Source organism: Pristiophorus japonicus, chromosome 4 (assembly GCF_044704955.1).
Source record: "Pristiophorus japonicus isolate sPriJap1 chromosome 4, sPriJap1.hap1, whole genome shotgun sequence".
Taxonomy (NCBI): domain Eukaryota; kingdom Metazoa; phylum Chordata; class Chondrichthyes; family Pristiophoridae; genus Pristiophorus; species Pristiophorus japonicus.
The window spans coordinates 109,318,974-109,341,935 of NC_091980.1; the positions used below are offsets into that span (position 1 = coordinate 109,318,974).

At 43.4% G+C, this 22,962-nt stretch overlaps 1 protein-coding gene across 1 annotated transcript in view; it reads right to left on the reverse strand.

Annotated features, from left to right (window-relative positions):
* Positions 1-22,962, reverse strand: part of LOC139262477 (glutamate receptor ionotropic, delta-2-like) — a 644,533-nt gene that overhangs the window by 346,752 nt on the left and 274,819 nt on the right. The window lies entirely within an intron of this gene.

Consider the following 22,962-nt stretch of genomic DNA (forward strand, 5'->3'; position numbering starts at 1 on the left):
GTTTCTGAGACTTTGGGCCCCCAACGTCTTTTACTTTGAACCTGCAGGTGATTTACCTCGGTTGACTGACGACCGTAATTATTATTTAATTCTCGGAAATATTATTTGGCCATGCCCATCGACCTCGCTGTCTGACAAGCAATCTCAAAAGTCAAGTCATCCGTTGTCAATAACTTCCTTCTGATTGCATCATTTTTCACCCCACAAACAAAACGATCCCGTAATGCTCGATTTTGAAAGTTTCCAAAATTACAGTGCATCGATAGCTTTTTTAATGCAATGATGTAAACACTGATACTTTCATCAGCCTTTTGATTCTGAATCCTGAAACGATAGCTTTCAGCAATTTCTAACAGTTTGGGGTTATCGTGCTGCTCCAGCTTCATTAAAATCTCTTTAAGCGTTGTGTCCTTTGGCTCGTCAGACACAAGCAGATTTACAAGAGTTTGGTATAATGCTGGATCCGCCTCCGATAAGAAGATCACTTTCTTACGTTCCAACACAGCCCGATTCTGGACTGCATTGTCTGGAACTTCGATTATGTTATTTGCAGTGAAATACATTTCTAGCCGATCCACATACGCTTTAAAACATTCCCGGTCGTGTCTATATTCCCCCAAATGTCCCAATACACCTGCCATTTTAATCTCTAGCTGTTCATGCCGTGTGCTTGGATTTTGTAGCTTTTTCCAAAGACAGAAACTTCCAAAGTCTCCCTGTCGGCTGGCTGAATCCTTCACCAACAACATTTAAGCTTTAAATCATCCGAAAAATCCCATCTCAATCGCCAAATGTGATATATTCACAGAGCACAGCACACACAGCTCCTAACATGGCAGGCAGCTCTCTCGGAAGTCTCCAGAAAATCTGCCTGGTTCTGTGTATTATTAACCCTGCACTTGCAGTACACAATACGTCCACATCCACAGTGTGGCACTACAAACATTACAAGCTTACAGACATTACACTGAGCACAAAGGTGAAATGAGAGACCACAAAATATTCTAAACACCATTAATAAATGTCTCTCTAAACATATCACACATCTCACATGAATTCTAATAACTAATGACCCTTGTGCCTGTCATTATTGAATAACTTTCATTGTGTGCAAGATGTGAGATGTGGGTGAGTGTTACTAGGTAGAGATTGTTGGTGGGTGAGTGCTGGGGATGTGGTGCATTGAGCTGTGTGTGAGGATTGTGGTACAGATGGTGGTATGTAGCATTTATTGAAGCCTTCACTCACTTGTGTGAGTTCATTAAACTTCTTCCTGCATTGGGTATGGGTCTTCAGGACCATAGTGCTGCCCATGATGAGGTATGCCACCTCTCTCCACATAGTCCAGCAGACTGGTGGCGACGGTCTCCTGCCAGTTGGTGGGTAAAGGACCACCTGCCTTCTCTCCACTGCCAAAAACAATGGCTCCAAAGCTTCATCGGAAAACCTCCGGGCTCTCTCCTTGGGGCGACGATCTGCCATCAGGTTTTGTAATTAAACCTCCTTCTCCTTGTCCTTCTTCTTATGTTGTTGAGGGAGCTGCACACCCAACAATGCTGATAATGAGGTGCTGCAGCATCAATGAACATCCCCTTTATGTTGTGAAAAAACATAGTAAACGCAATCATTACTTGCGTTTAGACTGCCCCGATATTGGTCCATTTTTTCAGTGTAACGCCAATGAGCTTGGGTGTTTAGATGAGAATCATGACTGCAATCATTTTAATGAGGAGTAAAGATGAATTTGCATGCAGCCTAGATGATTTTCAGGTCGTGCTACTTAACCATTTTTAATCTGAACACTGCCCATTTCTTGGCTATAACGAACTTCTAGCCATACCTTAATTACTACACTACCATACATGACAGTATCACACTTTAAATCACGCAGATTTCTGTGTCACAATTACAAAATGTTTTCCCACCTCAATTAGTTTCACCTGATTGATTGATACTTAAATTTAGCAACTGTGATTAGAACTATATGTTAGTCATAGGCAATTTCTTAGAATTGAACCAAGTATTTCAATAAAATCATTTAAAATACTTATGGAAAAGCAAAATACTGCGAATGTCTCCCCGTGGTGTAATAGGATTTCTGAGTTTTTTGAGTTTTCCAAATGATTTGAATACAAGATGGAGCATATTCTTCTTTCAAATAAGTTTCGCATTTATCAACTACTTAATTCAAACAACTTGCCAACCAGAGAGAGATAGCGAGATGAAAGAAAATTTAAGACCATCAGAATTTTATTTTATGGAACTCAAAAACAATTATTTATAGATAGATACTTGAAAACAATTATTGCTAATGGAACATTTTAATTAATTACATCTTTCTTACATATAAGTTGTTATTTATAAACAGGAATGAATTCAGAAACACTGAAAAATTGTTATAAAGTAAAGGCTTCACAAAAACAAAGGCTTTCAGGCATCGATGGAAAACATTCTAGTAATGTAACTGTGCGTATAAGGGAAAACAATGGTAGGGAATTCTGGAATCCTTTATGATTAAAGAATATTTCAGATAAAATGTATTATTGTCACAGTGCTGCCAAATTACAGGATCCCCATCCTAGTTCTGCCAAACTCCAAGATCACCTTATCCCAGTGTTAGCAAAGCTTAGGATCACTCCACGATCCTTTCCCTATTGCTGCTAAATGCCTGCTCCAGCCTGGCACTTGCAATATACTATTTTGCTGTGTACCCTTGGCTTTAAAAATAAGATGATAAAATAATGGAATGCTAAATCAAAAAAGTTCTCTTCCAATAAACATACATTCAAGGTGTACTTATTTCTATCACATATGGTCATGGTCAAAAAAATCCAAAATCTTAGGGTCATTTTGATGTCACATATCCAGCTGATTGGCTTATATGAAATGTTTGTAATATTCACAAGCATCAATAAGAGCTCACAACACTAGCAGAAATGATACATATGTTATGGTTATTTTATAATTATGTTTCATTATAGCTTTATTGCTTTCTAATCATTATTGCTTCATTTGAATTTTTCACTTCTCCCTACTTCCTCCTCAGATTTAATATTGATTTTTATCAGCATGATTTTTGGACAGTTGGCTCTTCTCGCCACACTGTCTCTCCCCATATTCCCCACTGCTCCACAAGGGGGTACTATTGTTAAAGCCTTGGGTTACATTATTGTATATTGTATTGTATTGGGTAAAGTGAACCTGCTCTGGCACGCAAGTTGAATGGGAACTACTTGTGGCCATGACTGACATAATTGAAATGGAGAATATGTCTATAGCAAGACCGAATTTGCAACACCAGCCTTACCCCTACCTTGGTTATCCTCTTATTACTAAAAGGTTTATTGTCCTTTATATTTTTTGCCAATTTTCTCTCCAATTTCCTCTTCGTCTTTCTAATCCCCATTTTTTGTAGCTTTCTGTGCATTCTTTGTATCTGTTCTGTTACGAAAAAATATAATTATTTTCTGGTTTTGAATTTGATGAAATCTCCCTATTCATCAATGGATGAATTTCTCCCGCCTTAAATGCACTACTTTTTCCTTACTAGAACATATTTAATTTGTACACTTTTCAATTCCTGTTCAAATATTTCTCATTGCTAATCTATGGTTTGGTTTGACAAATTTTTCTTCTATTTAATCTGGGCAAGATCCATTTTTTTTTTTTCTTGCTATAATCTGCTTTTTTACAATGAAATATTCTTGTCTTTGAATTATCTTTTTCCTTTTCAATTCTTACACTGATTGTGCTTTCCAAATGTTCCCCCACTATTTGATTGCCTACATGCACTGTTTCAGAACCAGGTTAAGAAGTACTTCTGTCTTTGGAGATGTAGCAAGATACTAACTGAGCACTGCAAATATTTTACCTACTCCGATATATTTTGGATAAGTGAGATCTACTGCAATTATAACTCTATCGTTAGTACACACCTCTCTAATTTGTTTTACAAATTTCATCCTCAATTTTCTTTTCACTGCTCAGGGCTCTATAATTTACTAGTGTGATTAATCCCTTGCTAATCCTCAATTATATTCAGAGATTCTGATTGGATTATTTCTCTATTTACATCCTAATGATTATCATTTTAATGGGATTCCCTTTGGCCAAATGGTCCTAATGGGCATAGATTGAGGTCAATTGAGGCTAATTAATGTTACTGTTGGAACTTTTCCCAGATTGACATCTGTTTGGCTCCTCTCCTCGGAGAGGCCAATATATCTCCAGATCAGGAAAAAGCAAGTGAAAATGATGAGCTTTCTTTCTCTTCTTGTACACTTTATGTTTCAAAAAATAGCTCAGTTGTTATTTGTTGACGTTTAGTACAATATTTGATGCCCAAAATGTGATGGATGTTTCTCAGAATGTGTACTTTCTCTCACTTTTTGTCAATTTTCTACCCTTCTCTCCTGAAAACATTGACTATTGCTGAGGTATAGTTCCAACCTCTTGTACCTCGCTCCACTAAATATTTTTTATGTGTAAGCCAAGACAGTGAATGTCAGCAAGCCATTAAACTGTGGAGGATATCGCAACAAAGTCCCACTCTGTCCTCACTCAACTTCCATACAGACTCATTATCCAGCAAGGAGCACTACAGAATAATGTATTTGCTTCAAGGGTTCTTTGCTTAAGAATTCATAGCAATACATTGCCATTAAGTGCTAGTTGGTTTATTAGCAAAGGTTTAGCAATCACACTACACATTATCAGTTCATCCACCAGGCTCACAACCACATACCTCGTCGTGGAGCCCTTGAAACCAACTGGCTGTGGTTTTATTGAGTCTTATGAACAGCACGTGACTGGCTAAGCCACTCACAACTCAACAGCTCTACAACTATGTTGGTAGAATGTAAAATCAAATTCCCCCTTTTGGGTAGGGCACTAGAACACACAAATTAACAATTTAAACTTAAACAGAGCTTAAATCAAATTAAAATTTGGTTGCCGGGGGTGATGATACAATCCAGTCCCTCCGGCGCCCACCTCCCGCAGAAGGCTGCGAGCGTACCGGTGGACACTGCGTGCTCCATCTCCAGGGACACCGTGGTTCGAACGTAACCGTGGAACAGAGGCAGGCAATCGGGCTGAACGACCCCCTTGACTGCCCGCTGCCTAGACCGGTTAATGGCCACCATGGCCAGGCTCAGGAGCCGTCCTACAAGGAGGCCTTCTGACCTGCCCGCTCCCCTTTGCATAGGATCAGCAGCATGGGACTGAAGTGCAACCAGAATTTGAGGAGCAGCCCCTTTCAAATATTGGAACAGGGACTGCAATCTGACGCACTTCACATTAGCATGGAACATAGAATCTTCCAGACCGCAGAAATTATAGGCAGCCTGGAACTGCCCCATGCAACACCCTCCAGGCCAAGTCCCCAATAAGTAAAAAGAGAACTTCTGTGTAGACAACACTTCATTGAGGACCCCCGCCTCTTCCAAACGTCAAGATGGTGTGCCATGGCTTGTCCAAATGGCAGACGAGGATGGCAAATTGGAGAGTGTGCAAGAGCAGCCTACACAGGAATCCCCTTCGTGCAGAACTGAAAAGCAGAGGAGGCTCAAGTTTTGAGGCGCCGGCTCCCGAGGAAGGTTTCGGGGCTTGGCGCCGATGAGGAATTCCATACGGACGGGAGTCAGTTCGGAAGGGATCGCCCCATGTGCTTGAACCTCCTCGATGCACCGAGTGGAGTCAGGGCCCAGTGCTATTTTTAGCGGCTCAGGATAGGCGCCATGCCACCTGGCTAAAAGGTGGGGCACTAAAACTGTCAAACTTAAACAATTAAACTTTAGACAGTCAACTGGTTCAAATTAAAATTTGGTTGCCAGGGGTGATGATGCACTCCAGTCCCTCCGGCGTCCACCTCTCGCGGACGGCCGCGTGCGTACCGGTAGACACTGTGTGCTCCATCTCCAGGGACACCCTGGCTCGAATGTAACCGCGGAAGAGGGGCGGGCACTGAATGACCCCCTCGACCGCCCGCTGCCTGGACCAGTTGATGGCCACCTTGGTCATGCCCAGGAGCAGTCCTATGAGGAGGCATTCTGACCTGCCCGCTCCCCTCCGCACAGGGTGCCCAAAGATCAGGAATGTGGGATTGAAGTGCAACCAGAATTTGAGGAGCAGCCCCTTCAAATATTGGAAGAGCGGCTGCAACCTTGCACACTCAACATATACGTGGAACACGGACTCCTCTAGACCGCAGAAATTACTGGTGGCTTGGGAGCCCATGAACCGACTTAAAAACTTACTGCACGGGACTGCTCCATGTAACACCTTCTCGGCCAAGTACCCCAATACAACAGCTCTACAACTCTTTTGAAGTAAAACATAAATAAACATTAAATCAAGTGCCCCCCGATCTGGGGGACACTCCAGACACTTTTCAAATGCCCTTTTTGGGGGGTTTGTTTTGGGGGGTTTTGGGGGTTTTTTTGGCAGTAAAACCATAAAATTTACAAGTGCCCCCTATAAAAGAGGAGGGGGACACTAAAACCCGGCAATTAAAACAAATTAAACTTTAAAACATATAAAATCAAATTAAAATTTGGTTGCCGGGGGTGACAATGCACTCCAGTCCCTCCGGCGTCCACCTCTCGCGGAAGGCCACAAACGTACCAGTAGACACCGCGTGCTCCATCTCTAAGGACACCCTGGCCCGGATGTAGGCGCGGAAGAGGGGCGGGCACTGAATGACTCCCTCGACCACCTGCTGCCTGGACCAGTTGATGGCCACCTTGGTCATGCCCAGGAGCAGTCCTATGAGGAGGCCTTCCGACCTGCCCGCTCCCTTCGGCACAGGGTGCCCAAAGATCAGGAGTGTGGGATTGAAGTACAACCAGAATTTGAGGAGCAAGCCCCTTCAAATATTGGAAGAGCGGCTGCAACCTTGCACACTCAACATGTACATGGAACACGGACTCCTCTAGACCGCAGAAATTACAGGTGGCTTGGGAGCCCATGAACTGACTTAAAAACTTATTGCACGGGACTGCTCCGTGCAACACCTTCTAGGCCAAGTACCCCAATACAACAGCTCTACAACTCTTTTGGGGGAACAAAATAAATATTAGATCAAGTGCCCCCCCGATCTGGGGGACACTCCAGACACTTTTAACTGCCCTCTTTTTTCATATTTTTTTGTTTTTTTGGGGGGGGTTTTGTGTTTTTTTTAAATTTTTGGGGGCATTAAAATTATATATTTTACAAGTGCCCCCTATAAAAGGGGAGGGGGACACTTAAACCCGGCAATTAAAACAAATTAAACTTTAAAACATGTAAAATCAAATTAAAATTTGGTTGCCGGGGGTGATAATGCACTCCAGTCCCTCCGGCGCCCACCTCTCGCGGAAAGCCACGAGCGTACCGGTGGGCACCGCGTGCTCCATCTCTAGGGACACCCTGGCCCAGATGTATGCACGGAAGAGAGGCAGACAGTCAGGCTGAACGACCCCCTCGACTGCCCGCTGCCTGGACCAGCCCAGGAGCAGTCCTACATGGAGGCCCTCGGATCTACCCGCTCCCCTCCGCACAGGGTGCCCAAAGATCAGGAGTGTGGGACTGAAGTGCAGCCAGAAATTGAGGAGCAGCCCCTTTAAATAATGGAACAGGGGCTGCAACCTCGTACATTCAATAAAAACATGGAACATGGACTCTTCCAGACCGCAGAAATTGTAGGCGGCCTGAGAGCCCGTGAACCGGCTTAAAAACTTATTGCACGGGACTGATCCGTGCAACACCTTCTAGGCCAAGTACCCCAATACAACAGCTCTACAAACCTGTGAGCATATTCACAAGTGCATACGTTATATACAGTACGTGAGACATTTTTCTCTTCCTGACCCAGGAGTGCAAAGGCTAATTGACTTCAAGGGAAAATAAAATCACACAGAATATATAATGTGTTGGCTATTCACTATTGCGCTACCCCAAAGATGAATTCACCCCTTCTATGTTACCATCGATAATTTTGGCTCTCATGCCTTTGGTCACACTCATGGTTGAGTCGCAACTATCAAATATTTAAAAGTGTCAGCTTTTCCCTTGAAATCAATGTAGTTATGGGTGACAAAGGCCATTTGACCCATCAAGTTCATCCATCTAGAAAGATCTTAAAGTCCCCCATTTCAGGATCCAATTGTTTCTTAAACGATTCTAGGTTTTCACTTCCACTAGTGTTGCTGGAAGTCTATTCCATATCTTGAGCACTCATTGTGTAAAGAAGAATTTTCTGATATCAGTCCTCAATTTACCATTTGCTAGTTTGAATCAATAGCCCCTTGCCTTATTCTCACTTTAATTTAACGCAATATTCCAGGTTAGCTTTTCCATTGACTTAATTATCTTCTATAAAATCATCTCTCCGACACTCCTTTCCATGATGGAAAGTTTCTCCAGTCTTTCCTCATAACTCAGGTCATTAACACTAGGAATCAGCCTCGTGACTCTTTTCTACACTGCCTCCAGGACTTGAATGTCTCGGCGACCAGAACTCAAGGTACTCAAAGTGTGATTTGCACAGAGTACTATGCAGTTTGGTCTGGTAAGCTTTAGATAACCTGCTCAGGAGAATGAATAACAAACCCTGTTTGGTATTTACTTTTAGACACTGGACTATCTTATGCCTCCTCAAGATCATACTTCAGTTTTAGAAAGCAGTGACGGATCGCAACAGGCTTCTTTTAAAGTTTAAAATATGACTGGATTTATTGTACAGAGAATGAACAAGCAAATAATCGAACAATGATGTCATAGCTATATACTCAGAATGACGGGATTGGTAGCATAGTAGTAATAGTAGTAATTACTGAACTAATAATCCAGAGGCCTGGACTAGTGACCCAGCGACACTAGTTCAATTCACACCATGACAACTGGGGGAATTTAAATTCATTAAATTAAATAAATCTGGAATATAAAACTATTGGTGACCATAAAATTACCAGATTGTTGTTAAAAACTCAACTGGTTCACTAATGTCCTGTAGGGAAGGAAAACTGCCGTCTTTACTTGGTCTGGCCGATATGTGACTCCAGATCCACAGCAATGTAATTGACTCTTAACTTCCCTCTGAAATGGCCTAGCAAGCCACAAGGCGGCGGCTCTGAACAGGACAGTCTTTTTTATATCTTGGGAAAATAGTTACGGGACTTCAAGGATTTTGGCATTCCTAAGCACTCAGATTTAAAAAGAAGCTGTCAGTCATGTACAACTAGTAACCATAAGTAAGAACATAAGAAATAGGAGCAGGAGTAGGACATTTGGCTCCTCGAGCCTGCTCCGCTATTTAATAAGATTATGGCTGATCTGATCATGGACTCAGCTCCACTTCCCTGCCCGCTCCCTATAATCTTTTACTCCCTTATCACTCAAAAATCTGTCTATCTCCACCTTAAATATATTCAATGACCCAGCCTCCACAGCTCTCTGGGGCAGAGAATTCCACAGATTTACAACCCTCTGAAAGAAGAAATTCTTCCTCATCTTAGTTTTAAATGGGCAACCCCTTATTCTGAAACTATGCCACCAGTTCTAGTTTCCCCTATCAGTGGAAATATCTTCTCTGCATCCACCTTGTCGAGCCCCCTCATTATCTTATATGTTTCAATAAAAATTGAACTCCAACGTGTATAGGCCTAACCTACTCAACCTATCCTGATAAGTCAACCCCCTCATCTCTGGAATCAAACTAGTGAATCTTCTCTGAACAGCCTCCAATGCAAGTATATCCTTCCTTAAATACGGAGAACAAAACTGTACGCAGTACTCCAGGTGTGGCCTCACCAATATCCTGTACAATTGTAGAAGGACTTCTCTGCTTTTATACTCCATCCTCCTTGCAGTAAATGCCAACATTCCATTGGCCTTCCTGATCACTTGCTGTACTTGCATACTAACCTTTTGTGTTTCATGCACAAGGACCCCCAGGTCCCTCTGTACTGCAGCACTTTGCAATTTTTCTCCATTTAAATTATAATTTGCTTTTCTATTATTTCTGCCAAAGTGGATAACCTCACATTTTTCCACATCTGCCAAATGTTTGCCCACTCACTTAGCCTGTCTCTATACCTTTGCAGATTTTTTGTGTCCTCCTCACAATTTGCTTTCCCATCCACCTTTATATCAGAAAATTTGGCTACATTACACTCGGTCCCTTCATCCAAGTCATTAATATAGATTGTAAATAGGTGAGGACCCAGCACCGACTCCTGCGTCACCCCACTAGTCACGGTTTGCCAACCGGAAAATGACCCATTTATCCCGACCCTCTGTTTTCTGTTAGTTAGCCAATCCTCTGCCAGGCTAATATATTACCCCCAATCCCGTGAGCTTTTATCTTGTGCAGTAACTTCTTATGGGGCACCTTATCGAATGCCTTCTGGAAATCCAAATACACCACATCCACTGGTTCCCCCTTATCTACCCTGCTCGTTACATCCTCAAAGAACTCCAGCAAATTTTTCAAACATGATTTCCCTTTCATATAACCATGCTGACTCTGAATAGATTGAATCATGGTTTTCCAAATGTCCCGCTACTGCTTCCTTACTAATGGACTCCAGCATTTTCCCAAGGACAGATGCTAGGCTAACTGGTCTATATATTTAAAGGCACATTAGAACACCTCATGTTGTTACCACAAAGTCTATATATGTTTGAAAATTGTGTTAGATTCCCTCTTCAGCCTACTACGAGAAGATCATAACAAATTCTACAGCATTGTGTTAGATTCACTCTTAAGCCTACTATAAGGAAGATTATAAAAACAAATTCTGCAGCATTGTATCAGGATAGGCTTGGTGTACGACTTTGGATTAAGCTAACTGTTAAACTCATTGTGTATAATGACTGTATTTAAAAAAGACAGCCACCAAACTAAAACCTTTACAAAATTATATCAAATTTATCATAGCCTCAAGCAACAGCCCGAATAACGCCTACAGAATTGAGCTTAATTCTTGCGTATCGGCTCTCGTATCCAGAGACTAGCCATTTTTGCTGTCAAACACTGGTTTATTTAAAGGCACATTAAAACACCTTATGTTGTTTGGATAATCACTTTCGTTAAATACAAACTGACCAATCTCAGGAAGCCTAGAGCAGTTGCCAGGCTGCATTCGACATGGGCCTCCTCGGAAAATTCATATAACGTGTTTCTAATTCTGTTCACGTGCTTGAAGATAGCATCTCATGGAATAATGAGTTTCTTTACAGTAACCATTTATGGAATATGTGTTGAATGAAAAACAGCGACATGCAGGAGATAAGCTTAACATGAAATTTGAAGAAATGTGGGGTTTAACTTAGCTTTACGTTGCAGGCAAACATTGCACAGTAAGCAGCCAAGGCTCAATTCACAGCTGTTACTAATTAACATATAGGGCTCAATTTTCCCGGGTCATTTGCACCGTTTTTTTGGCACGCGACGTTTTTGCTGGCGTAATTATTTAATTCAAAGTTTACCCCTGGAATCTGCGCTGGCGTAACTACTTTAGTTACGATTTTTCTAGGTTAGGTTTTTTTGACGTCATAGGTTCCCTTATGTCTGTGCCAGTTTTCAGCATTTTTCGCAATTTGCCCAAATTTTTTTAATCCTAGGTCGGCGTATCTGGCCACTGCGGAAAAATCTTCTGGTGAATTAACAGAAAGCATTGCACATTGAAAAATCGACACTGAAAGACGCCATTGTTTTTCATCGAAGTTTCAGGAGGGAGTCTCTAACACTTGAAATATTCATAATAAAGTTCAACTTTTTTTACCTTTCAACGGAGTACATGGAAGTTTCTTGGATTTCTGAAGTTTTCTTTTTTTTTTACTCATACACCACCAGGACTGGAGGGGGGGTCGTAGCATTGGCTGTCAGAATTGGACACAAGGGCTCGGAGTTCGTCTGGAAAACAAGCCGGGGGTGTGGGGGGTGGGGGAGAGATGACGATCGTAGACACAAGACTGCAATGAGTGTTTGGGGGATGGGGGAAGAAGGGGAGAAGTCACAAGCCTGCAATGAGTTTGGGGGGGTGGGGAGGGCAGAGAGAAGTCCATCCATACAAACCATGGGGAGAGACAACAATGAACCTGTCCTGCCTGCTGTGTTAATAATGGAACAAATAATGACAATGATTCAGATTTAATGTAAAATATATTTTATTCAAAAGTTTAACAAACAGTTCTTTGTACTTAACTTTAATAAAATCATTCTTGTATTCATGTGTCCAATTACGATCTGTTTTCAGTTACGATCACTTACAAACTCTAAGATCACTTAAAAACTTTAAGATCACTTACTAACTTTTAAACTTGTAAATTTACATAACTTACAAAAATATTTTAATTTGAGAGCAACAATTACAACAGTAAAAATTATAACAACAACAACAGTAGCAGCAGCAAAGAAAGGCTGCACCCATCTCTCCTCCACCTTATTCTAAGACCGCCCGCTGTGCTTGGTCTTGGTGACTCCACCATCCCTGTCCGCAGGCGGTGGCGCAGTGTTTCTGGGGCTGGTACCAAGCTTATTCTTTCTAAGATCTCGGGTAATGCGCATCTGTTGAGGGGCAGTAGGCAGGCGGCACTGTGAAGGGCCTGGCTTGGGGCTTTTCAGAGGCTGGTCTGGGGATTGTAGTGGGAGTGGCAGTTGATTCTGTCAATGGGTGCGGGGTCTGGGCATGTTCGCTTATTGCAGCAGCTAACTCCAACATGTCTGTCCCTCATGCGTCCTGACAGTGTCTCAATGACCTGCAATATTCCCTCCCTTATGTTGAGCAAAACTGTCTCAACTATCTTTGGCATTCCCTCCCTCATATTCAGTGATAGTGTTTGCACCATCTCTGACATTCCCTCCCTGATGTTCACTGACAGCGCATCAGCTAACTGTGACATTCCCTCCCTCATGGTCACTGACATCGTTCCCATTTCTCGTGAGATTGCTGTGACTTCTCCTGACAGTCCTGCTATCTCATCACCCACCTCACTGATGGTGTCCAGGAGTGATCGCATAAGATCAATGCTCTCCCCATTCATTGCCATCATGTGAATGACATCTGTTAGATCCTGCACCTCAGGAGAGCGCGGTCGAGCTCTCCTTCTCCTCGCACCCCACCATTGGGACCCGCAGCCTCGGAAGGTAAGGCCCTGGGTGTGCCTCACTGCACCACACCATTGGAACCCGCAGAGTCGGCCATTTAGAAGCCATGGAATGTCCCATCAACACTCAAACCACTAGTCATGGAAGGGGCTGGCACCTCAATGGGCAGCACCTGCACCTCCGCCAAAGTCAGTAAAACAGTGGGGGCTTCAATCATCTCCATTTCCTCCCGCTCTCCCTCACCCACATACTCTTGGTCTGGAAGGTAGGATTGAAAGATGTTCTCCTCTTCAGGCTCGTCCTCATCTGATTCTTCTTCTGCATCATCAGGGTTGGCCTCAAATTTTGCAAAATATAACAAAACACAGACAAATGGTTAGCAGCAGAGGAGGGGACAGGGTGGGTGGCATGAGTAGGCCCACACAGCGCAGGCAGCAAGCTGATTTGAAGGACCACGATGAATGATAGCACATTGCATCAACCTAAGCGTAGCTGACGGAGACATCCCCATGAACCGAAGCATGGCTAGCTCATGCAGTACTTAACATTTAGCAAAGCCAGACTGTGGAATTTGCAGGACTTACCCTCTCCCTCGAGTGTGGGCCCAACTTGTGCAGTGGCGGTTGCTTTTCTCCAGGCAGGACCCATCAAAGCAGCGACCCTCTCTTCCAAGGGTGTCAGTCGCTGCAGATTTGCCGGGCCTCCTCCTGTTCGGGTTCTTTCCCTTTTATTATGTGCCACATTCCTCTGCAAAGAAGAACATGCAACTTTTTAGAGAGCGTGTCTGTCTGCTGGGTGGGACATATACAGCTGGTCACGTTTACAATTGCAATTCCATTGAATAAATGAAAATATTACTTACACTAACTACATGACCAAGGTCCTGCCACTTCTTTTTACACTGGCCTTCAGATCTCGTGGTGATCACCATTGCACAGTAATCTTCTGCAACTTGGGTCCAGCGTTTTTTCTTTTTTTTTGCTGAAACTTTTATGTGACCTCTGCTAGTGTTCAGCTCCTGCCATCTGCCCTCAATCACAGTAACTAGTGCCTCCACTTCATCCTGTAAGAAATTCTTGGTCCTTGCACCGCGTTGCATCTTATATTGCTGCAGATCAGATTTTTTCAATGCTCTCACACAGCACTTCTCACATATACAACTGGCTCTTTAAAAATTGCCAATTGCCAACCCAGAGCTGTATTGTGCATGCGCGTCCACTGAAATAATATCAAAATTGTCACTTTTTTTATTGCGCATGCGCAGAAGGTGTGGCATCCACCCCCCAAGATGACGGGACACGTTGCGTGGTGCTAAATTTGAATTATACATCGGGGAAACTTTGGGAAAGTATTTCTGATGCATTTCTGGCCTAGGAAAACGGAAGTAACTCTGGCAATATGCCAGAAAACGGGCTTGGGCAAAATTGAGCCCATAGGATTGTACTACTATATTATTGCCGAATTGCAAATGTTGCAGATGTATCACTATTTGTAGCAGTAGAGAAATCCACGTCCATTAACACCAGTGCAGGTTTCTCTGCACCAAATGCAAACAGAATTAATTTTCAAATAGCCTCTTGAAAAATATTAGGTAATTTATCAAAACATTAAAGAGCTTATAACATTCCAACTAACCTGTCTTTAGAAACAGAGAAACATAGAAAATAGGAGCAGTAGTAGGCCAGTCGGCCCTTCAAATCTGCACCGCCATTCAATATGATCATGGCTGATCCTCTATCTCAACACCATATTGCCACTTTTCCCCATACTCCTTGATGTCTTTTGTTTCTTGAAATCTATCTATATCCCTGTCAAATATATTCAGTGACTTGGCCTCCACAGCCTTCTGTGGTAGAGAATTCCACAGGTCCACCACCCTCTGAGTGAAAAAATTTCTCCTCATCTCGGTATTAAATTTCCTACCCTGTATCCTGAGACTGTGACCCCTTGTTCTAGACATCCCAGCCAGGGGAAACATCCTCCCCGCATCCTGTCTATCCAAACCAGTCAGAATTTTATATCAATGAGACCCCCTTTCATTCTTCTAAACTCTAGTGAATACAGGCCTAGTCAACCCAATTTCTTCTCATATGACAGTCCTGCCATCACAAGAATCAGTCTGGTGAACCTTCGCTGCACTCCCTCTATGGCAAGTACATCCTTTCTTAGGTAAACATAAAAAAATAGAATAAGAGAAAATAGGTCCAGGAGTAGGCCATTCGGCCCTTCAAGCCTGCACCACCATTCAATAAGATCATGGCTGATCATTCACCTCAATACCCCTTTCCTGCTTTCTCTCCATACCTCTTGATCCCTTTAGCCATAAGGGTCATATCTAACTCCCTCTTGAATATATCCAATGAACTGGCATCAACAACTCTCTGTGGTAGGGAATTCCACAGGTTGACAACTCTCTGAGTGAAGAAGTTTCTCCTCATCTCAGTCCTAAATGGTTTACCCCTTATCCTTAGACTATGTCCCCTGGTTCTGGACTTCCCCAACATCGGGAACATTCTTCCTGAATCGAACCTGTCCAGTCCCGTCAGAATTTTATATGTTTCGATGAGATCCTCTCTCATCCTTCTAAACTCCAGTGAATACAGGCCCAGTCGATCCAGTATCTCCTCATATGTCAGTCCTGCTATCCCGGGAATCAGTCTGGGGAACTTTCATTGCACTCCCTCAATAGCAAGAATGTCCTTCCTCAGATTAGGAGATCAAAACTGAACACAATATTCCAGGTGAGGCCTCACTAAGGCCCTGTACAACTGCAGTAAGACCTCCCTGCTCCAATACTCAAATCCCCTAGCTATGAAGGCCAAAATACCATTTGCCTCTTTACCGCCTGCTGTACCTGCATGCCAACTTTCAATGACTGATGTACCATGACACGCAGGTCTTGTTGCACCTGCCCTTTTCCTAATCTGCCGCCATTCAGATAATATTCTGCCTTCACATTTATCCACATTGTACTGCATCTGCCATGTACTTGCCCACTCACCTAACCTGTCCAACTCACCTTGCAGCTTCTAGCGTCTTCCTCACAGCTCACACCGCCACGCAGTTTAGTGTCATCTGCAAACTTGGAGATATTACACTCAATTCCGTCATCCAAATCATTAATGTATATTGTAAATAGTTGGGGTTCCAGCACTGAGCCCTATGGCACCCTACTAGTCACTGCCTGCCATTCTGAAAAGGACTCGTTTATCCCGACTCTCTGCTTCCTGTCTGCCAACCAGTTCTCTATCCACGTCAGTGCATTACCCCCAATACCATGTGCTTTAATTTTGAACACCAATCTCTTGTGTGGGACCTTGTCAAAAGCCTTTTGAAAGTCCAAATACACCACATCCACTGGTTCTCCCTTGTCCACTCTACTAGTTACATCCTCAAAATATTCCAGATTTGTCAAGCATGATTTCTCTTTCATAAATCCATGTTGACTTGGACCGATCCTGTCACTGCTTTCCAAATGCGCTGTTATTTCATCTTTAATAATTGATTCCAATATTTTCCCCATTACTGATATCAGGCTAACCAGACTATAATTACCCATTTTTTCTCTCTCTCTCCTTTTTTAAAAGTGGTGTTACATTAGCTACCCTCCAGGCCATAGGAACTCATCCAGAGTCGATAGACTGTTGGAAAATGATCACCAATGCATCCACTATTTCTAGGGCCATTTCCTTAAGTACTCTGGGATGCAGATTATCAGGCCCTGGGGATTTATTAGCCTTCAATCCCATCAATTTCCGTAACACAATTTCCCGCCTAATAAGGATATCCTTCAGTTCCTCATTCTCGCTAGACCCTCGGTTCCCTAGTACTTCCGGAAGGTTATTTGTGTCTTCCTTCGTGAAGACAGACCAAAGTATTTGTTCAACTGGTCTGCCATTTCTTTGTTCCCCATTATAAATTCACCTGAATGTGACTGCAAGGGACCTACGTTCTTTTTCACTAATCTTTTTCTCTTCACATATCTATAGATGTTTTTGCAGTCAGTTTTTATGTTCCCGGCAAGCTCTCATACTCTATTTCCCCCTCCTAATTAAACTCTTTGTCTTCCTCTGCTGAATTCTAAATTTATCCCAGTCCTCAGGTTTGCTGCTTTTTCTGGCCAATTTATATGCCTCTTCCTTGAATTTAACACTATCCTTAATTTCCCTTGTTAGCCACAGTTGAGCCACCTTCCCCGTTTTATTTTTACTCCAGACAAGGATGTGCAATTGTTGAAGTTCATCCATGTGCTCTTTAAATGTTTGCCATTGCCTATCCACCATCAACCCTTTAAGTATCATTTGCCAGTTTATTCTAGCCAATTCACGTCTCATACCATTAAAGTTACCTTTCCTTAAGTTCAGGACCCTCGTCTCTGAATTAACTGTGTCACTCTCCATCTAAATAAAGAATTCTACCATATTATGGTCACTCTTCCCCAAGCGGCCTCGCACAACAAGATTGCTAATTCGTCCTTTCTCATTACACATCACCCAGTCTAGGATGGCCAGTCCTCTAGTTGGTTCCTCGACATATTGGTCCAGAAAATCATCCCTAATACACTCCAGGAAATCCTCCTCCTCCGTATTGCTACCAGTTTGGTTAGCCCAATCTATATGTAGTTTAAAATTGCCCATGATAACTGCTGTACCTTTATTGTATGCATCCCTAATTTCTTGTTTGATGCTGTCCCCAACCTCACTACTACTGTTTGGTGGTCTGTATACAACTCCCACTAGCGTTTTCTGCCCTTTGGTATTCCGCAGCTCCACCCATACTGATTCCAGATCATCCAAGCTAATGTCCTTTCTTACTATTGCATTAATTTCCTCTTTAACCAGCAATGCTACCCCACCTCCTTTTCCTTTCTGTCTATCCTTCCTGAATGTTGAATACCCTTGGATGTTGAGTTCCCAGCTTTGCTCACCCTGGAGCCATGTCTCCGTGATGCCAATTATATCATATTTATTCATTGCTGCCTGTGCAGTTAATTCTTCCACCTTATTACGAATACTCCTCACATTTAGGCACAAAGCCTTCAGGCTTGTCTTTTTAACACACTTTGCCCTTTTAGAATTTTGCTGCAATGTGGCCCTTTTTGATTTTTGTCTTGGGTTTCTCTGCCCTCCATTTTTACTTTTCTTCTTACTATCTTTTGCTTCTGTCCCCATTCTACTTCCCTCTGTCTCCCTGCATAGGTTCCCATACCCCTGCCATATTAGTTTAAACCCTCCCTAACTGCACTAGCAAACACTCCCCCTAGGAAATTGGTTTCGCTCCTGCCCAGGTGCAGACCGTCTGGTTTGTACTGATCCCACCTCCCCCAAACTGGTTCCAATGTTCCAGGAATTTGAATCCCTCCCTACTGAACCACTCCTCAAGCCACGTATTCATCTGAGCTATCCCGCGATTCCTACTCTGACTAGCACGTGGCAATGGTAGCAATCCTGAGATTACTACCTTTGTGGTCCTACTTTTTAATTGAACTCCTAGCTCCCTAAATTCAGCTTGTAGGACCTCATCCCATTTTTTACCTATATCGTTGGTACCTATATGCATCACGACAACTGGCTGTTCATCCTCCCCCTTCCAAATGTCCTGCAACCGTTCTGAGACATCCTTGACCCTTGCACCAGGGAGGCAACATACCATGTTGGAGTCTCAATTGCGGCGGCAGACACGTCTATCTATTCCCCTTACAATAGAATTCCCTACCACTATAACTCTCCCACTCTTTTTCCTGCCCTCCTGTACAGCAGAGCCACCCACAGTGCCATGGACTTGGTTGCTGCTGCCCTGCCCTGATGAGTCATCTCCCCAACAATACCCAAAACCGTGTATCTGTTTTGGAGGGGGATGACCACAGTGGACCTCTGCACTACCTTCCTTCCACTGCTCTTCCTGTTGTTCATCCATTCCCTATCTGTCTGTGTAACCTTTACCTGCGGTAAGACCAACTCACTGAACGTGCTATTCACGGCATCCTCAGCATCGCGCATGCTCCAGAGTGAATCCACCCGCAGCTCCAGTGCCGCAATGCGGTCTGTCAGGAGCTGGAGCACGAAGTAAGAGTTGCAGTAAGGAGACCAAAACTGCACACAATACTCCAGATGCGATCTCACCAAGGCCCTATATAACTGTAGTAAGACATCCTTGCTCCTGTACTCAAATCCTCCTGCATTGAAGGCCAACATGTCATTCAAAGCCTCATCATGCAACTTGTTTCTGGTCAGGGGAATGATTATTGCTGTGGGTAAAATGTCCTTACAAAATGACTAAGTCTTATTAGCTGACTTGCTGAATGCAAGGCATGGCGAATTCAGTTTCAAAATTATCCTCATCATAGTTTTTCCTGATGACCACATTAATGCTGCAGCTAAAGTCTTTAGCTTCATGATCTCCTTGGCATCTTATGTGCCGTTTGTTGCACACATGCTTCTTTGCATGACCATCTACTTCAATGTCACTAAAATTGCAGGGTTAATACTTCGGAGTCGATTTTAACTCACCCTGCCTGATGAAAACTGGGTAGTGGCCAGTTAAAATGGAGTGGGGGACTTACCACTGCGTTCCCATCTCGATGTGGCTGATAAATTTTAAATTGCAGGCAGCAAGGACACCCAACCGAAGCCAACGGGGTCCTTCTTTATATATGTAGATTGGGCTCTGTTAATGTAATGAAGATTGAACTCCTAGTTTACCTGAGGCCTGAGTGGGGGAGCAGTGGTAGCTTCCCTTCCCCCACCTCTCCACATCTTAACCGCAGTTCCCCTCTCTGAGCCCTCCGAGCTGCCCAATTTTAATTGCTGGGCAACCATACCTCAGCAACAGCCAGGTTGTTTTAGTCGGGAAGTAAGCAAGTGGCATGCTAAAATTGGCCAAGGCGTCATTCTATCACGACTGGACGGACTGGCCAGTCACTGAGCAGCTTTCAGTCCGAGAGTAAAAACTGACTCCTTAATCTGCAACTGATTTGTGTTTTCTGCCCATAGTAGTCAGAGTGCAACACTAAATCAACTTGGTGATCTAGCGCATTTACATACCAACTCAAGGTACTGCCGACAGTAAGATCCTGGCTTCAGCTGAATCATGACGATGAGCAGAGGTTAAGTATATCCTCAGAGGGCGCAAATGAAAATGGGATATAAATCATCCTGCATTATTCTGAAGCACCTTTTAACAACTAACTAAAATACAGTATAGACAGCAGCTGGGGCCATAATCACAAATGGTGCATAATGTGCACTTTCACTTCACAAATGCAATTTGCATGCATCTCCCAACTCAATATGCTCTGAAAAAGAACTCAGAGAATTAAGATTTACGGAACAAAATTTGGAAGACAATTTTTACTGATCCACCAATCTGAAAAAAAGGCAGGAACTTATGTTGAAGCACAGAGCTGCACACAGAGCATAACCATAGATTGCAAATTTAACTGGTTGGACCATGAAAAAAGTGGGAAGTTTAGAATTTAGTGAGAATAGGAATTCAGTGCAGAGGGGGAAGGAGGTGCTTTTTTTGTTTTTAACACTTGCAGTGGTTTGTGTAAGCTTGTGTAAATATTTAACATTGTGTTCAATGTTTTAGCACTTAGTGCAAGTTAGTATGTAAAAGAATAACAAAAAAGAAATTAAAGCATACTAAAAGGTTGTACATATAAATAAATATAAACTAAGATAAGGTAAGGACCAAGGAAAAAGAACGAAGATACCTAAACCAGATTTCAAAAAGTGTGAGATTTTCCAGTAGTGTTCATTCGGCTGGGGTAAACAAGTCCTGGACCCAGGACAGCAGGTTGTTGATTGGTTGGCAAGTAATTTTTTTTTGCTCCCGAGTAAGTAAATAGTAAGGGAGAGAAATTGGCCTGGTTTGCGCCTCCTGTTAGCACCTGCAGGAGGCAGTAACAGGTCGTTAAAGGGATACCGACTGAGCGTGATGAAATCACCAATGCCCGCGAACTTCCCTGGCGGTTTTGCAATGGTGCTAAGACTTGCTGCCTCAATATCTTGTGCCCTGGAGATCATGTTGTCATCCGGTGTGCGGCGCCCCTTACTGTCCCGGACATAAAATTTGCTTCCGCCCCCTGCAGCATTGTCAGCTGCAGGTGTTGTCACCTGGGCTGGCTGCTTGGCGAGCACTATTTAAAGGCAGCAGTGGTCAGGTTGGGAAAAATGTATTTCTGTCCCCATTCTGGTGCCTCCTGCTTTCTTTTGCCCTCGCGATTGCTTAGCCTTGCACTCTCTTAGAATGCTTAAGGCTTTTATGCACATAGCGCAGGTGCTGTTGCCCAACAGACACAGCCTGAAGATTCCTTCAACGCAGCATTGGCCCTTCCCTTTAAGGGAGGGAAGTGTAATGTATGCACCTGTGAGTACGCTCACAGTTTGGTTGAGCTATCGAGTTGTGAGTGGCTTAGCCAGTCACGTGATGTTCACAAGACTCAATAAAACCCCAGCCAGTTGGGTTCAGGGGGTCCACGATGAGGCAGATGGTTGTGTGCCTGGTGGATGAACTGGTAATGTGTAATGTGATTGTTAAACCTTTGCTAATAAATCAACTAGTTCTTAATAGCAATATATTGCTGTGAATTTATAAGCAAATAACCTATGAAGCAAATATATTACAGGAAGGAGCTGGTAAAACCAGTAGTGATGCTCCGAATATTGCTCAGTGCTTTGCAGATACCATCCCTCTCATTCCCTTTTGCACTCTAAGTGAAGTGATAATGCTTGATTTAGTGCTCCACTTCCCTCTTGGAGCACTAAAGCGGAAGTTCCTGGCAGAATCAAATCTTTACCGCTCAACGATACTTTCGCGCTCCCTGTAAAGTTAGCACCCCAAACGGGTCGCTATGTAATTTCTAGCCCTAAGTAATTTGTTTAATAAAAGCAGTCTACCTAATTTTAATTCAGGCTATCAATAAAGAAAGACATAAAAAAAACTAGAGATTACAGGGCAGGCTATGTGGTATGTGGGAGTTCATGGACAGTGAGACTGTCCCGGATTCCCACATCTGCAGGAAATGTCTCTGCCTTGAGTCGCTCTGGCTCAGAGTTATTGAGCTTCAGTGTGGATTAAAGACACTCTGAAACATAAGGAAGGGGAAAGAATTTCTGGATAGTTTTATCCAAAACACATTCACAGTCAGGTGGGGGGGGGGGGGGGGTGGGGGCATGGCGGAGATGGGAAAGAGTAGAATAGAAATGTATAGTGATATAATTAGGATGATAGATATGCAGCCACAAACAAGAGTCCAGAAGGATGTGTTGACTACCCGACACCAGGGGGAGGGATATCTGGAGGCAGCTGGAGAGGAATTTGGAAAGGGAATGGTCCATGTCGGAACAAACAACATAGTTAGGAATAGGGAGCAGGTCCTGCTGAGGAAGTATCAGGAGTTAGGAGAAAAATTAAAAAGCAGGACCTCGTAGGTAATAACCTCCGAATTACTGTCCGAGCCACATGCACATTGGCATAGATACAGACGGATCAGGAGAATTAACACGTGGCTAAAGGGCTGGTGTGGGAAAGAGGGGTTCCTTTTCATGGGACACTGGCACCAGTACTGGGACAGGAAGGAGCTGTACCGATGGGAGGGGCTCCACGTAAACCGGAATGAGACCAGAGCCCCAACGGGACATGGCATAAAATGTTCCCTCTAATTTTAATTTTAGATCTGAATCCCTTTAAATGTGCTGCACGGTATCTTTTCCAGAGTTACAGCTGGCGAGTGGTCAGCACCAGCTCCTAATCGCTGTGTGGCTGCACAGCTCAGGGAGAACGTTGGTCGCATAAGCTTTAAACTAGTAAGACGAGTGGGGTGGGGGGGTTGCGGTGGGGGCGGTGGGGGATCTACAAGAAATGAAACA